Source organism: Ambystoma mexicanum, chromosome 1p, assembly GCF_040938575.1.
Source record: "Ambystoma mexicanum isolate Mex_15411 chromosome 1p, UKY_AmexF1_1, whole genome shotgun sequence".
Classification (NCBI taxonomy): Eukaryota; Metazoa; Chordata; class Amphibia; order Caudata; family Ambystomatidae; genus Ambystoma; species Ambystoma mexicanum.
In genome coordinates, this window is record NC_090921.1 from 1,287,827,198 (window position 1) to 1,287,843,707 (window position 16,510).

General features: G+C 45.7%; 1 protein-coding gene across 2 annotated transcripts in view; it reads left to right on the forward strand.

Moving 5' to 3' along the window:
- The window catches only part of AP2A1 (adaptor related protein complex 2 subunit alpha 1), an 891,085-nt gene that overhangs the window by 345,826 nt on the left and 528,749 nt on the right, over positions 1-16,510 (forward strand). The gene's annotated exons all lie outside the window — the stretch shown is intronic.

The window sequence follows — 16,510 nt, forward strand, 5'->3', positions numbered from 1 at the left end:
TACACTAGTGGCATTTATTTATATTCCACAGTGGCTGACCAATGCAGCTGTCTCTGTGAGTCGTGTACTCTGATTGCCATGTCATTCACACATGCCCGGACAGGTGATGTGTTTTTTAGGGAATCTCTTCTGTAAATAGCAGCTCAATGAAGCTCAGGCTGTGAGCCACCTGAGGGTATGTTTGCTTGTGTCATTGTTAAAGATTTGGTCCCTGGGGATTGATGACATGACATTGTCACATGGGCAGCAGGGCCTCACTTTCACGATCACTTGTCACATGTGTATGTTAGGAGATGGATACGGCCAGCAATTGTGGGTGAGCAGATGCTGCAATCATGGATGTGGCACAGGTGAGTGCTTTCATTTTGGTTTGCAGGATTCATGTTCCTGAGGATATTCTGGCTGATGTCACAACAGGGCGGTCCAGGTGCACAACATACAATCGTTGCAGTGATGATGTGCTGCAATGTCAGGGTACAGCATGCAGGTGATGTCCCTTGTGGAGGGGGTTGCCTGAAGGGTGGTGTCACGGGTAATGGGGGCTGTGGTGGTGGTGGTGGTTTCCTGTCTGGTGGGGGCTGCCTGCAGGGGGGGCAACAGGTGAGGGGGCTGTGGTGGTGGTGTCCCGTCTGGTGGAATCTGCCTGCAGGGTGGTGTTAGGGGTAATGAGGGCTGGGGTGGGGTTGTCCCGTCTGGTGGGGGCTGCCTGCAGGGTCGTGTCACGAGTAATGGGGTGGGGTTGTCCCGTCTGGTGGGGGCTGCCTGCAGGGGGTCCAACAGGAGAGGGGGCTATGGTTGTGGTGTCCCATCTGGAGGGGGCTGCCTGCAGGGTGGTGTCACAGGTAATGGGGGCTTGGGTGGGTGTGTCCCGTCTGGAGGGGGCTGCCTGCAGGGTGGTGTCACAAGTAATGGGGGCTTGGGTGGAGGTGTCCCGTCTGGAGAGGGCTGCCTGCAGGGTGGTGTCACGGGTAATGGGGGCTGGGGTGGGGGTGTCCTGTCTGGTGGAGGCTGCCTGCAAGGGGGGGGGGGCAACAGGTGATGGGGTGGGGGTGTTGTGTCTGGAGGGCGCTGCATGCGGGGGATTGCGAGGTGTTGGCACGATTACGCTGGGGTGCAGCTGGGGATTGCGTGGTGTTGGCGCGTGATTTGGCTGGTGTAGGGGCTGGCCTTGCATGGGAGGGCACACATTTTCTATGTGGTGCGGCTGGGGTTAGCAGGGTGTTTTCGTGCGATTACGCTGGGGTGCGACCGGGGATTGCGAGGTGTTGGCACGTTATTTGGCTGGTCTAGGGGCTGGCCGTGCGTGGGAGGGCATGTGTTTTCTATGGGGTGCGGCCGGGGTTAGTGGGGTGTTATTGAGCGATTACGCTGGGGTGCAACCTGGGATTGCAAGGTGTTGGCACGTGATTTGGCTGGTGTAGGGGCTTGCCTTGCATGGGAGGGCATGCGTTTTCTATGGGGTGCGCCTGGAGTTTGTGGGGTGTTTTCACGTGATTTAGCTGGGTGGGGGCTGTATGCTGGGCCAGGGATGACGCAGAGGCTTTCATCGTGTTAGGCATTTCACTTGCTTTTTGGTGTGTGTGGAGGCATGTTGGGGGCGTTCCTCGCGCAGCTTGCTGTTACTTGCGCGACGGCTAGTGATGCCTCTGGGAATCCATGAATACGCGTGCCGTGCAAGTATTTCTCGGTGCCACGGCTCGCGCAGAGTCCTTCTCGGCACATGGCCTTTGCGCCTTTTCTGTGCCTGATTCCATGAATCAGATCCTATGGGTGCAAGGAAATGTCTGACTTGATATCAGCAAAAGGTGTTCAAAACCAAAAGTATAAACCTTTCTTCCCACGAAAATGTTCTCCAAGGTAAAGGTCCTTGGACCCAGAGGTTGGGCCCCTTTCCCTGATTTTTGATAGAATGACAAAAAGTGTCTCTTGTAAATAACAGTTCCTTTGTTGAACTCACAAAGTTCTTGTTTAAATAGGTTCTGTAGTAATCGCTTTGTGCTGTTTCCCGTAATTTAATAGATCAGATGGTGTACTCCCCTGTCAGGTATCTTTATCAACTTCAACTGTCCGGTGTACTCTTCTGCCAGGACTTCTTTTGTGTTTTTCTGAATCACCTGGTATACTACCCTGCCAGGTATCTCTATTACACTTCACAGTTCTTTGGAGATAGCGCAATAGCACATACCGTGAGGACCTAGTATCACTTGCTCAGTTCAAAACTTTTTCCCCATATTGGCATTTCATTTATCTGTACTTGATTGGAATTCACCTTTATGCTTTGTCTTGACTGCATTCAAACGTTCTTCTTATTATTGGGATTGGCCTTTATGCTTTGCCTTGTCAGCATTCATGGATTCTTCTTATTATTATTGGATACCATTTGCCACACTGGCATCTCATGCATCTATATTTGTTTGGGGTTTGTTTTTGTACTTTGTCTTGATTGCATTTAAATAGACTACGGCATTTCCTACACCAGCAATCTCATATGGTTCAAGTACTTGGTGGCGCACTTGTCAGGACGCCCTGGGCCCCAAGCTGCTTTGGGCAGACTCACCTGTGGTGTCCAGCGTCTCTGACGCTGCTTGTGCCTTAGCGGTATTGCTCCTGCAGCCGCTTTCCACTTCAGAGTTTATATGGACGCTCCCCCAGCTTCCTACGCGGCTACGTGGTTACACACCAGCTATCTTGCTCATTCTGGACTGGAGAACGCTGCTTCTGCAAATGGTTTACCTGCCAAGAGCTCCTACTCTGCTCCCCGCGTCTCCACGGCTCTCCTTGTTCTCATGCGGCTTCTCCTTGTTCCGGTGGCTTTCCAGCGTTCCATGTTTGTGAGTTTCAGCATGAGGTTTGACATCCTGTCCTGTATTCTGCTTTCTGACAGGCGGGTTGCCATTTTTAAATGTCCCGCATATGGAGGGATTGGGAAAACAACTAGTCTGCATGTTGTACATCGAGCTCCTGTCATTTTGCACAAACTCCCTCATCCTCCTCCTCGTCTCAGTACCTGAGTGGTTATGGGAGTTGGGGTCCATGGATGTCATGGGCCCTTTTGCTCCTTGATGGTTTTTCTCAGAGGTTTTACCTGAGGACAAATTAAAAACAAAAGGGGTTGGGTATGAGGGGTGAGTGTCTGATGCAAAAGTGGGGGTCTGACCAGAAAAGCGAAAAGAAATAATTTCTTGATTTCCTCCACTGCGAGGAATCGTTAGTTGCCAATAGGTCATTAAGTTCTTGCGGCTCATAGGGATTTCCTTATGGGAATGGGGAAAATACTGTGCATCATCCAGTGAAGTCATGAAATCTCCCTGGTGGTCGTCTCCTTCCATGTGACCCTCCCTCATATAACCGCCCCCAGGGTCAGGATCAGGTAGCGGCTGCCATCCCCTAGCCACATGGGAGGAGGTTCCGACCGGGGAATCTGTGATGACTCCATTGGATTTATCACAGTTATATCACAAGCCTTATAAACCTATACAGCTTGCCGACACATTGCAGATGTACCTTAAGACGTCCTATTCTTGGTACAAGTGTTCCTCAGTCTTGAATGTATGCATGTATGTATGTATGTATATATTTTTATAAAGCGCCGGTAGCCCGAGGGCATCAGGGCGCTTGAACATTACAACATAGAAGAGAAGAAAGCAGGCATAAAGAGACGCGAAACAGTTGGCATGGAAGACCTGACAGCCACTAGCGCTAGAGTTCTTATCTGAAGAGGAGTGTCTTCATCCGTTTCCTAAATACAAGGTGGTTTGCTTCTGACCTCAGTGAATTGGGAAGGCTGTTCCACAATTTAGGTGCCAGTACCAGAAAAGATCTACCCAACCCCGATTTCAACTTGAAATTGAGTACGACCAGGAGGCACTTTCCTTCCGATCGTAGTCTTCTCCTGGGTGTGTAGAGGACTAGGCTGTTTTTCAAATACTCTGGTGCTTTACCATAGAGGCACTTGTGGACCAAAGAAAGAGCCTTAAACTTTATACGTTCCTCTACTCTTAGCCAATGAAGGGAAATCCTATCGGGGGTGACATGATCTTTCTTCTTCAGATTTTTTACTAGCCTAACCGCACTGTTCTGGATCACCTGACATCTCGCTAAGTCCTTAGACGAGGTCCCTAACAGCAGTGCATTGCCATAGTCGAGCCGTGATATAATAATAGCTCTGGCAATGGTCGCCAGGTTACATTCATTTAGGAAGGGCTTGATATATCTAATTAGCCTGAGATAATAAGGCGTGTTTTTTTTGGAGATAGCTGGTCTGGGCATGAGAATCTACCGCAGAGTTAACCATCATGCCCAAGGTTTTCACTTTAGGGGCCACCGAAATGATGGCTTTCTTAATTTGGAAGGATTTGTACTCTGCCCCTAGATTAGCCAACTGACTTGAACCAAACAGCATCAGTTCGGTTTTTGAATCATTCAGGCACATCCAGTTAGCCTGCATCCAATCGTCTATTGTCTTATAAACCCTTGCAATCACTTCGCTGTCAGCGGCGTGCTGGCTACCCCCCAGTTCCAAAATAAGTTGAGTGTCGTTTGCGTAATTTGTAAATGACACGCCTGCTTTCACCAGTATGCTGCACAAAGTGCGCATGTATATGTTGAACAGCATTGGTGACCAACTGGCCCCTTGGGGCACTCCGAAGAGGATATTGCAGGGATCAGAAAAGTTGCTGCCCCAGTGGACTCTGGCTTGGCGGTTTGATAGAAATGACAATAACCAGTCAATGGCTCCTTCGGAGCAGCCCACGTTCTCTATGAGTGCCTTGATGAGGAGTTGATGATCTACCAGATCGAAGGCAGCGCTTAAATCAAGAAGCATCAGCATCCCTAACTTATTTTTGTCAAGCAAGCTCAACATCTGATTCTGTAGGTCCAGCATGGCTGTTTCAGTGCTATGAGACGCTCTGAAGCCAGATTGTTGCTGGTGCAAGGCTTCCTGATTCTCTACACATTTCTGTAGTTGCTGCGTTGCTACCTTGTCCAGTAATTTAAGAACAAAGTTGGAATTTGTAATTGGGCGCAGGTTAGCTGGGTCCTTTGGATCCAGGCCGGCTTTTTTTTACAAGAGGGGTGATGGTGACCTTCTTAAGTTCCTTTGGCACTACACCCTCCTGGAACGAGGCATTCACTATTCTCAGGAGAATGGGGGCAAAAATGTCTTTATGTTACAGAATAATGCTAGGTGGTAGAATATTTTCTGCACAGGTGGTGGGTTTCATATTGTTCAGTACCTCTAACAAATCTGCTACAGTGATGGGGTCAAATTTGAAAATCGGTTCTCTTGTGGTTATCTCTGCTTCTATAGATTGTATCTCCTGGTTCACAGAGGTTCTAGCCTTGATAATGTTTTGTCGTGCTTTTATCAGTTTTAGCTTGAAAAGCCTTAGAGACAATATTACAATCCTCCTCTGTGGGCGTAAACGGGGGTGTGAGACTAGCAGGTTTTTCAATGCTCTTTAGTATGTCGAAAAGTTTACTAGTCTTGTCAGCAAGTTCAATCTCTGAATTAAAGAAGTTAGCCTTAGCTGACTTTATTTTGTCTCTATATTCCTTGTCCTTTGTTTTCCAATTATTTTTACTATCCACTGATTTTTCTAGGATCCATTTCCTCTCCAGTGTACGTTTTTCCTTTTTCAAAGTGTGGAGCTCTGTAGTAAACCATTTTTGGCAGTTGTTGTTTTTTCTGGCTAATTTAGATTTGAGAGGGGCCTCTGCCTCCACCAGCTCAAGAACGTGCTTATTGTATTTGTCTAAGAGGATTGCGCATGAGTCGAGATCCTGAAAGGAACACAGTATTTCATCAGCGCATGAATTAATCTGTGCCCTGTTTAGATTTTTGAAGTTTCTATTAACTACTTGCATATGGGGATTGTGCTGATGTACGCGTAAATAGGCAGTTTTAGATTGGCAGATACCAGATAGTGGTCGCTCCAAATGCAGGGCGTGGTTCTGCAGTCTTGCAGGGATACATTGTATCCACATAACCGACTGGTTACCCTGAGGGGTAGTGGGAACCTCATTGAAAACTTTAAAGTCCAGGTTGTTCAGCGCTTTTTCCAAAGCTATGGCTCCTTTATCCTTCTTATTCCCTCGCCAGAGGTTAAAGTCACCCATAACAACAGTGGACACATTAACGGATCTTAGGGAATTTAAGAGAGAGCAGAGTTCCGTTGAGAAATCCGAAACCAGAGCCGGAGGTCTGTAGATGACCACCAAATTAAGGGAGTTGTTGGGGGAGAACACCAATTTGAGGTGCAGTGCTTCACACCCGCTACAGCTTAGAGTCACCTTAAAGAGTTTAAGGCTGTCCTTTGCAATGATTTTTCAATGAATGTTTCGTAAGTATTTTGGGTACTTAGAGTACAGTTCAAAGTTCTCCCACTGGGTTTAACAGGCTCAATACAACACTTAAGTGCAGTCTCCGCTTTAGATCTTGCAATTCAGGTTTTCACAAGGAGCTGGACCTTGGAATTCCAACGATGGATTGTCTTCTGCTTCAGCACCCAGAACAAGGAGGAACCATAATAATGCAGAATCCACAAGAAATATTCTTATTAACCTAGCAATGGTTTGCAGGCAGCGGCGAAGAAGGGCAACAGCAAAGCCCCTGTACCCGGTGAAGAGAAGTGGCTGCAGATCCACAAAGTCAGCGTACCATGACAAGGTTTCAAAGCAAGTTGTACAGCAATGGTGGTTGCACGATGTGCAGGCACAGAGGTGTTCCAACACCCAATGATGCATGTCAGCTACAAGTCCACAGCTTCCATTAACTCCAGATCCAACGAGGTGCGGGACTGGGAAGTGTTTGGGCCCTCTCGCTCAATCGAGGAAGACACATTGGAAGGTCTCACCTGGTCGAAAGAGGATACAATTTCTCCTCCCCTCCTGATTTACAGAAACCTGGACTGGGGAGATCACAGCTCACCTGTTAAGGCAGTTTTGTGGAGGCTTCTACAACCTTTTTTTGGTGTTTTTATTGTGTTACGCTGGGGTTTCCTCTGTAGCTTGGTGTGCTGGCTGGGCACTGGTTCTGGAGCTGCTGGAGGGTCCTCTGGATTCGATATCTCTCTCTGTTCCCTTTTATATGTTTAGGGGAGGGATCTTCCTTCCCTGTTTGGGGGTTATGGCCTTCTTTCACTGGTGGAAGATGTAAGGCAGACTGTACCTTCAGCCAAGGTCCATTGATGAGTACTTCTTGCTACTCCTTGCAAAGTCTTCAGATTATCTGCCTCTTTTAAAGCTAAATGGACCACTGGATTGGTGTAGGCTAAGCCTACCTTAATGAACCAATCCTGGCTCCCCACCAACAATCTCCTGTATAACAGAGTGCTTTACAAGAGAAGACGCAAAGGGGTGAAAACATGTAATACTAAGTTCCACATATTTCCTGTCTGTTGTTGATTAAAGGGTCTCTATGGTTAATGGAGCTCTCTGTAGTTCCTGATTAAAGCGCGGCAGGTCTATCTTGAAGCTGCAGCAAGACCAGACTCTCTGGCTCCTGCAAATCACATTCTCGTACAATATGGATAGAGCCCCCCCACGGTGTACTAAGTGGACTACTGTAAACATGCAGTCCCAGACATGACAGCTCACTGTCAATCGATACTGGGGTGGAGGGTGGGAGACAGTGCATATGAAAGGTTGTTGGGGTTTTCTGTCTCCAAAGAGCCAAATGTGTGCTTTGCGTATTATTTCGGTTTGAGGCAAATGTTGTTGCTGGACCTTAATGTTCGTTTTGGTTTGTAGATGGAGATTTCTCCCTGTATGAATTCTGCTCTTTGGCTGTGGATTGCTCTGTGTGTTATGCAGAGTGTTTTGAAGAAAAGTCATTTTTTGACCAGTAGCCAATATAGTGTTCTCCGTGCTGGTGTGATGTGTTCTCTCTTAGTGAGTCTGAGGAGCAGTTTTGCTTCTGCGTTCTGTATTCATTGTAGTTTGTTTATACAGTATTCTGGCATTTCAAGATAGATGCTGTTTCGATAGTCTATTCTTGACATGATTAGAGCGATGACGGCAAGTGTTCTGTGTGGGGAGGTCAAGAAAGGGAGTATCTTCTTGATTGTATGTAAGGCGAAGAAGCATTTCTTGCGTTGACTTGTGGTTCTAGTGTTATTTTGCCCATTAATATTCTGAGATTTCTGACCACTTTGCATGATTCTGGTGGGTTTCCCAGTTCGGTAGGCCAAGGTATGTGGTGATGGTTGGACGGGTCATTGGGCGCGATTATGATTTCTGTTTTGTCCAGATTGAGTTTAAGGCTGTTGGTGCTCATCCACTGGTTTATTTCTGTGAGGCAGTTGGTAAGAGTTGGGTTTTGTTGTTCGATGGTGTTGATTTGGTAGATGATTTGAGTGTTGTCTGCGTATTTGTAGCAGGTGAGGCTGTGTTTTTTGATGAGGTTAATCAAGGGGTCATGCAGATGTTGAAAAGCAGTGTTGAGAGTGATGAGCCTTGTTGGACTCCACATGTTGTTTTGCGAGATGTTGTCTCAAATGGTGTTATCCAAGTTGTTTCCGTTTGTGCTGTCATGCAGGATTTCAGCCAGAGGAGAGCTCTGCTGCTGGTTACAATACCTTTGAGTCTTTTGATGAGTGTTTCATTGTTGACTGTGTCGAAAGCTGCTGATAGATCGAGTAGTATTAGTGCTGATTTGACGTTGGAGTTTGCGTTGGTTTTTAGATCGTCCCATATCGCTAGTAATGCAGTTACCATTCCACTCATGGGTTTGAAGCCTACTTGTGCCTGGTCTAGTGTCCGATGGTTTTCTGCATGTACCAGGATTTGTTCGTAGATGTAGCTTTCTAGTAGCTGCACCGGATATGAGATGTTTGAGATTGGTCGGTAGTTGGTTTGATCTTCTGTGTTTCCCGATGGGCCTTCAAAGGAGTCGCTTGATGTATGCCGATTTTAAGGCTCACGGCACTGGCACTGGCACTGGCACTGGCGCTGTTGCTAGTGAGTGATTGAAGAGGTTGAGGAAATATTCTGCCATTGTTTTCTGGGTGAGGATAGTCTTGTATACTTCTGGTGGGCAAGGGTCTGCTGGAGAGCCGGCTCTGTTGCTTTTGCTCACCAGGCTGTTGAATTTTTCTGTCGACATTGGTGGGAGGTGGTTAAGTCTAGTACACGGTTCCGGTGTTGGCTGGTTGGTGATTTTAGGCATGCTCTTAATGAGTTGCTGGATGTTTGTGATTTTCTTTTTGAAGTGGTCAGCAATTTTATCGCATAATTTTTGTGATGTGGTTGGTGTGTTGTTGCATGTTGTTGGGTTTCTTAGCTCGTTGGTGATGTACAATTCTTTCTGGGTGTTGCCCGAGTTTGTGATCCATTCGTTGTTGAATGTCTTTTTTATGCTTTGAGTATTTCAGATTCCGTATAGTCGAATCAGTCTTATGTTTGTGATTTATTTTTCAGTTGGTCATAGTTTTTTCTCCATTCGTGTTCCAGTTTCCTGTTAGATTTTTTCAGTGCTTGGAGGTGAGGTATGAACCATCTTGCCATTGTTTTGTTTAGAGAATGGTGGAATGGTTTTTCTGGTGCAATGTCATCGAATGTTTTCGTGATCCATTTTGGGATTTTGTCAGTTCTTCTTTGCTGATTGATTCTAGAACAGTGATTGATGGTTTTGTGGCTTTCAGTCTTGCGTTTAGGTCCAGACTGTTGAAGGATTTCCTGTTTCTTTTCAGAATTGGATGATGTTTTGGGAGGTTAGCTAGTATCCGTGCTGGTGAGTGGATCAGGAAGGGTATAATATGGTGGTTGCTTCAGAGGATTTGCATTGGTGGTGCAGTAGTGAACAGGTTTTTGTTGCAGAAGATTGCATCTAGGTTGTGGCCTGCTGCATGTGTCGCTGCTTTCACCAGTTGTAGATGCATTGTTGCTAGTTGATTTGTTAAGATTTTGGGTGAGTCGATGTTTTTGTTCTTCGAACCAGTTGTTGAAATCTCCCAATATGATCAGGTGATCATGTTTAATGGCGATGTTGGTGATGGCGTCCACAAATGTGTCTGTGAAAATAGGGCTGTATGTCTGTGGCCTGTAGATAAGTAGTAACAACAGGTTGGTTTGGTGATCTAAGGCTAAGTGCAGGAGGAGTGATTCGCATTTTGGGATGTTTAGTGGTGGTGCTGTTGTTATTTTTAACTGGCATGCAACAGCGAGACAACCTTCTTTTTTTCCTTCTTGGTTGGTTTGTTTAAGCTTGAAGTTGCTGGGCATGGAGTCGTGTGCTAACTCAAAACCTTGAAGTTTTGAGATAGCCAGGTTTTGGTGAGAAATGGCATGTCTGTCCCTCCATCGTTTAGCAGTTCGTATATTTCCTTTGAGTGTTTTGACTTTGTCCTGGCGTTGAATAGGTTGCACTGTTGTTTTTTTGCGGTTGGTTTGCCCTCTGGCGGTGGCATTGGTGGTTTGAGTTGGTGTTGATTTGTTTTTCCATCAGGTTGTGAATTCTATTCTGTTTCTTCGTTGAGTAGGTCAGAAAGGTTGTGTTTTGGGTTGATGTTTTCTTCCGGGTCATCTGCTGATAGACACATATAGATCTCGATCAGGTCAAATAAGTACTAAACACATAATATACATTATTACAAATTATACAGTATATTTTACATACAGGCAGTAGGGCGAGGTTAGAGATTTAGTGTATGTGGGATCGCAATCTCAGGTAGGCACCCAACATAAATTAACAGGGGGAAGAGAACAAGGGAAGCGTTGAACGTAGCAAAGCATGTAAAATACCCTTTGGGACGGCACTATTAAGTACAGTGTCCTAAGGACACATCAGACCCCTGTTATATATGGGAGGTTGTAGACCAGGTATTCTGCACCTACCTTTAATTTTGACCTTCTAGGACAAATGCACATATGATAATTAAAAATAGTAATATCGGGTAGGAAACATTTCAAAACCATAGCTAACTATTAAGGATATATTTCAGAAACTGTTACCTTTCCAATAGACTTCAAGGAAACATATTTACACAGCCAACAAAATTAGCTACAGTGTAACACATTCACAATGAGCGAAGTGCAAACCCTGACTTTGAAGATGCATTAAAATTCAGTGGTAAGTCTTAAAATTCTAGTTCTTGGTTCAGAGCTCACTGAGACCATTGTGGGTACAGGAAATATGTCCCGAGGATGTGAGTACCTACAGAGCCACTTAAGGAGAGTTCCAGGACAAGTAGAAAGTTCCATAGGAATCAATGGGATACAGATAATGGGCCATACGCTTGTATGGTGATAAGACTGTTTTACCCCACAAGTGCGGTTTCCACAGCCAGCAACCCCAGGGAGGACTAGAGGAGATGCCAATAAAAAGAGGCAGAAGGTCAGGGGACAAACCAGAAAACCCAAAGAAAGATGTAGCAGAACAGGAGGACCTCCAATGTGAGTCAATGAAAAATGCAGTTGCGACTTGCCTCCATACAATGTTGACCCCGGACCAGAGGGACACCTGAGAGTGAGTATTGTGAATAATCTCCCATCCCAGGAACCATAGGAAAGTACTCATGGTGGCAGATTCAGCTAAAATGGCTACATAATGGTGAATCGACCCGGCTAAATACAGGTTTCTGCCCTAGGTGCGGTTACATGATTCGGTGCTCAGAGGCTTGCCCCCTCACCCAACAACCGCCCTTATGACCAAAGAAATGAACAAACAGCCTTCGCATACCATTGTCCTTCAATACTGAAGTGAATAACCGGGCGAGGAAGACTCTAATGAGAAAACCCGTCAACATGGATCCCAGCAGCTTGTTGGTCAATGAAGGGTGGCAGTTAAGTAGTAAACAATGCCAGGATGCGGATAACAGCTGGAGGCACCCTCAGACGTCCCAAGCAGCTAACCAAGCTGGATGTTGGTGTCCCAGAATCCTTCTAGGTAACAGCAGTGACGCACAGCCAAGTGGAAGATCCTGGCGGTAAACCACAGAGAGTGGTGGTAGGTGGTGCAGAAAATGGTTCCAGCATGGGAGGTTTGACCCACTGATGAGGGGAGGCATCAAGAGAATTCAGGAAGCTTGGACTGGACTTCAAAAGCAGAAAACCCAAACCGTGATATGCCTAAACCTCTGTACCCACCCAGTCCAGCCAAGTAAGGGGTAAACATTGCAAACACTGTGGGATTTGCTAGGAAAAACTCATTCAGCAGATGAGCAGACCTGCTTCTTCCAAGTAGCACAAGAAAACAGTAAGAGAGGGAAACATGGAATAGGCAGGGCCATATGTACCATTGAAGAAAAGGGCTGCCCAGAGGAAGAAGCAGGTCTGCTGACCTGCTGAAGGAGTTTCTGGTCAGAGGCCAGCCCTCCAATCATTAGAGGAGGCTGGGGAAGGGTTAGATGACCAACCATACTGGCTGGCCAGTAGTACTGCCATGCAGTCTAGACTATTTTCACAAGAAGTGAGAGGGAGAGTCCGGGGACCTACACTGGCCTAAACCAACATGGAGGCAGCCATGCTGGTTTACAAAGAGCCCACGTGTTCAGAGCGTTGATTTTAAGCCTACCTCACGGTTGCATTGAAAAAAGGAGGACCAAAATACAAAATGGCAGAGAGCAGGATTTAAAGAAACACATTGGTGCCACAATGGCTACCAAAGAGGTACATTGGGCTATCAGTGTGGTAAAATGGCTTGCTGTGAGATAACGGTCACGGTTTTAATTAAGCATCAAAAGCTGCTGTCTACTTAGAAACAATAATAGGATCTTAATATTAATATAACAGATCCACAATTAGACATCAGATTGGTATTTGTACTCAAGATGCTAATGTTAGATATTGTGTATTGTTTGTGTTGTTTAGTATACAATTGGATGTGTGTGTGTTACATTATGAACAACCTGTAATGAGAAATATTTATTATTTCAACTGCTTTACTGTTTTTCTGTCTATTAAAGGTGCAGGTGTTTGTTCCTAAGTTTAACACAGAACCCCTTTAGTTCTATCTTTGGTGTTTTGTTTTCTTTTTGGATTTTTTTATATATACTTTTAAATATTTTTTTTCCACTTGAGGTTTGTTTTGTTGCTCCACATATATGGATTACTGTGGTTGAAATACTGGTTGTATATATATATGAAAAAAACTTTTTTATATGAAATGAATTTTGTAATAAAATATACATATATTTTTTTAATGTCGCTTGTGAGTGCAGTCTGTTGCAACTGAGGAGGGCAGCTCGTTAGGTATCCAAACTATTGCTGTTGGATCTTTAAGGGCGAGGATTTGAGAGGAGCTAGGACCTTCTGTTTGTAACAATACAAGTTCAATTGGGCATTGTCCTAGGCCTCTTTTTACAAAAAAACCCAGTCCTTTGTAGTTCTTTGGTAAAATGGCTTGCACCTCCGGTGAAGCCAAAACTAAACTATAGCTACAACCAACCTACTCCCTAAAACCAATGTAGGGTGATATAAGCAGGAGGATACCTACTTCCTAAAACCAATGTAGGGTGATATAAGCAGGAAGATGGGAGAAAATAATCACCATAGGGCAGAAAAGGGGACCCTGAGAAGAAGAAAAAAAGAAGAGGAAAAAAAACCTTATTTCTTTTTTAGTTTGGAGGAAATGGGCTGGGCCGACTCACATGGTCGGACTGGACCATAAAACTGTCTCAGGCACCAATGAAAAAGTGGCCTGCAGTTGCAAATGGATATTCATTCATTTAGACAGACTGTTTGAATAGTACCCAATGAGGTGTTTTTGTTAAAATGTAAGGAACTTGTGATATTTAAAGAATATTTATTCAGCAACAATAGTCAAAACTACTTGCTGCCTAGTGAAGTAACTCATCAAACTGGCCCACATTGTCCAAAAAAGTGGCCCATTTTGACTGGACTACACTAGCATTTTTAGTACTGGCATTGCCCTATTGCCCTATTGCCCTATAGGCCAGTCCAAGCCTGGTGGATCATCCATAATGGGCGAGGGGGCGTCCACCCAGTGGCCCCGCACCCATTATGGAGGAGCCAAGGAGCCAGCCCAGTGAAACACTGAGCACTCACTCAGCTTCTTTTTCCAGCTGAGGGCGGGGTCCTGGGCTGGCTGAACTGTCAAAGGGAAACACAGTTTCCCTTTGACAGTTCAGTACCCCAGCCGCACATGTTCACTGAGCCATGCAAGGCTTGGGGCGTTTGGCTTCGCCAGCCTTGCATAGCACATTGGAAATGCTTACTGGGGCACTGCATGTCTGTAAGCGCGAGGGGGAACTCCTGCGCCTCCTCGCACAAACGGACAGAGCAACCTGGAGCGGGGCATTGCAGCATCCATGCGCGGGCCCCTGCAGAAGATAAGTTTATGTTTTCATTCATTTAAATGTGTGTATGGATGCGTGTAATCTTGTGTTTTGAGTGAGTGTATGGTGCTGGGTGCTCTCATGAATGATAGTGACTGCTGTGTGAATGTGTGTGTGTGTGTGTTTGTTTTGGTCCGTTGAACTGATTTTGGCGAGCGGGGGTAGTGGGGGAAGGAGGGTTGTACAAAAAAGGCATTTTAAAAATGCCTTTGTGCACAATCCCCCTACCCACCGGCCAAAATCAGCTCTTCTTCTGAGGCGCTGTGGAGCCCAGCGTACAGGGATGGTATTTTTTTTTTACTGGATATCTATCATAGATGTCCAGTCAAAAATACCATGCTTTCCCCCTTTGCCCGCCAGCACCAATTGCAAACTGTTTGGCTTTTTACAGATTTTTTTTTAAAGTATGCTCTAAAATGCAACATTTTAACCAATTTTTTAAAAATAATTCACAGGGGGAACCCCCCTCCCCAGTTTCCCCTGATTGGTTCGGTCTCCCTCGCTGCACTCGGACGCTATGGCATTTTTGTGGGAAATATTTATGCCCCTCCACTTAAAAAATTCACCAGCTCCCACTGGCCCTCGCACTGTATTGGTAACAGGGTGGGGGGAGGCCAGGGACTGTTGTGGGAGCAGGATGGGCGGGAGCACTGGGATAATGGTGAGAGCAGGGTGGGGAGAGCCCAGGGTCTGTGATGGGGTGGGGAGAGCCCAGGGACTAGGTAGGAGTGGGATTTGGGAGCCCAGCGACTGTGATGGGAGCAGGTGGGGGAGCCAAGGGACTATACTGGGAGTAGGGTGCGGTGACGGTGTACAATAGTTAATAGCCATTTGTACATACTGTCCAGTTGGAATTTTTTGGGGGGCCCGGCCTACCCAAACTTTGCTCAGGGGGTGCCCAGGCCCAAAAAGTTTGAAGACTACTGCCCTAACCAAACCAGTCAGAAGCACCCATCTGCACTTCTTGGCATTGGATAGAGACTGCAAAAGTGCCTGATAGTGTATAGCCTTTACCTACCTTGCATACGATGAAGACACCAATGAAGCCAGAAAGCCAGCAAGATAGGACTTCAAACAACCACGTTAGCCATGTTGACCAACATTTTGGACAAAAGGCTTCATGTGGTAGAATTAGGGATAGGGTGCACAAGATTGCACCTAAAAATGTAAAGGATGGGTGCACCGGCACCAGCGTGTCCGGGCTACACTGCTTAAGTGTTAAATTAACTTAAGGTAAAAATAAAAGGCGAATAGAGTCCTCTGTGTACTAACCTTAAGGGAGGTAGTAGTGCTGTAAAAAAGAGTCAATGGGGTACAGCTTCCCCCCCCGCACAGGTAGGCTTAGGGACCAATCAGTTCCCCAATACAAAGTAAGTTGCATTATTAAGTGAGGGCCACACAATCAGCCTGCATACATGCTCGGGTTTCATTGAGAGAGATTTTATTAGCTGTGTCTCTGCTCACGTATATGCCTATGGGCGTCTTTGTGTTACTGTTTGTACATAACTTTCTGTCACTGTTTGTACATCCAATGGGGTTTGTATAGGTGGTAAGTATGTGGGTACTATAAAAAGGTCTCTTTGGGCAAAGCCGTTGCCACTTCCCTTCCTTCCGCCCTATTTAATCATTTGGGTTTGAAAAGACCACACACAGCTTGACTCTGTGAATTATTCAGAACAGGATTGTGCCCACAAAGATTGTATACAACTCCACATTCTAAACCCATCTGCAAGGGGTTGGTTCTTTTATTCCCATGAAACATCCTGCTCAGCATGTGCGTATTCTCACGTTGCCGTCTCTTCGCCCCATGTAAACTCCTCATAGTGTAAGCACAGGACAGTAGACTCACGTCTCACAGTGCTATAGACTCAAACCCTGCTTTTGCATGAATTAAAGCAAAAATGGGGTTCCATGTCATTTTGCTGACGATAATTACTTCAAAGTAAATGACTCTGTAGTAATCATTCCAGGTTTTCTTTTATTTTGGGGAGGTTAAACCTCCTTCCCCTGCAATAGTAGCCCTACCCCAAGTCCCTCCCCACCCCTTTTAACTCCTTAACCCGCAACCCTATATAATTTAAAGTTTTTCAAAGTAGTTAACTTCAAAGTAATTACTGTTGGAAAAACCACAGGGTACCAAAATTGTATAGCTTTGTATCACCTATCCACACCTGGTATATAATGGTCTAAAAGACCAACTTCAGTTTGAGTGT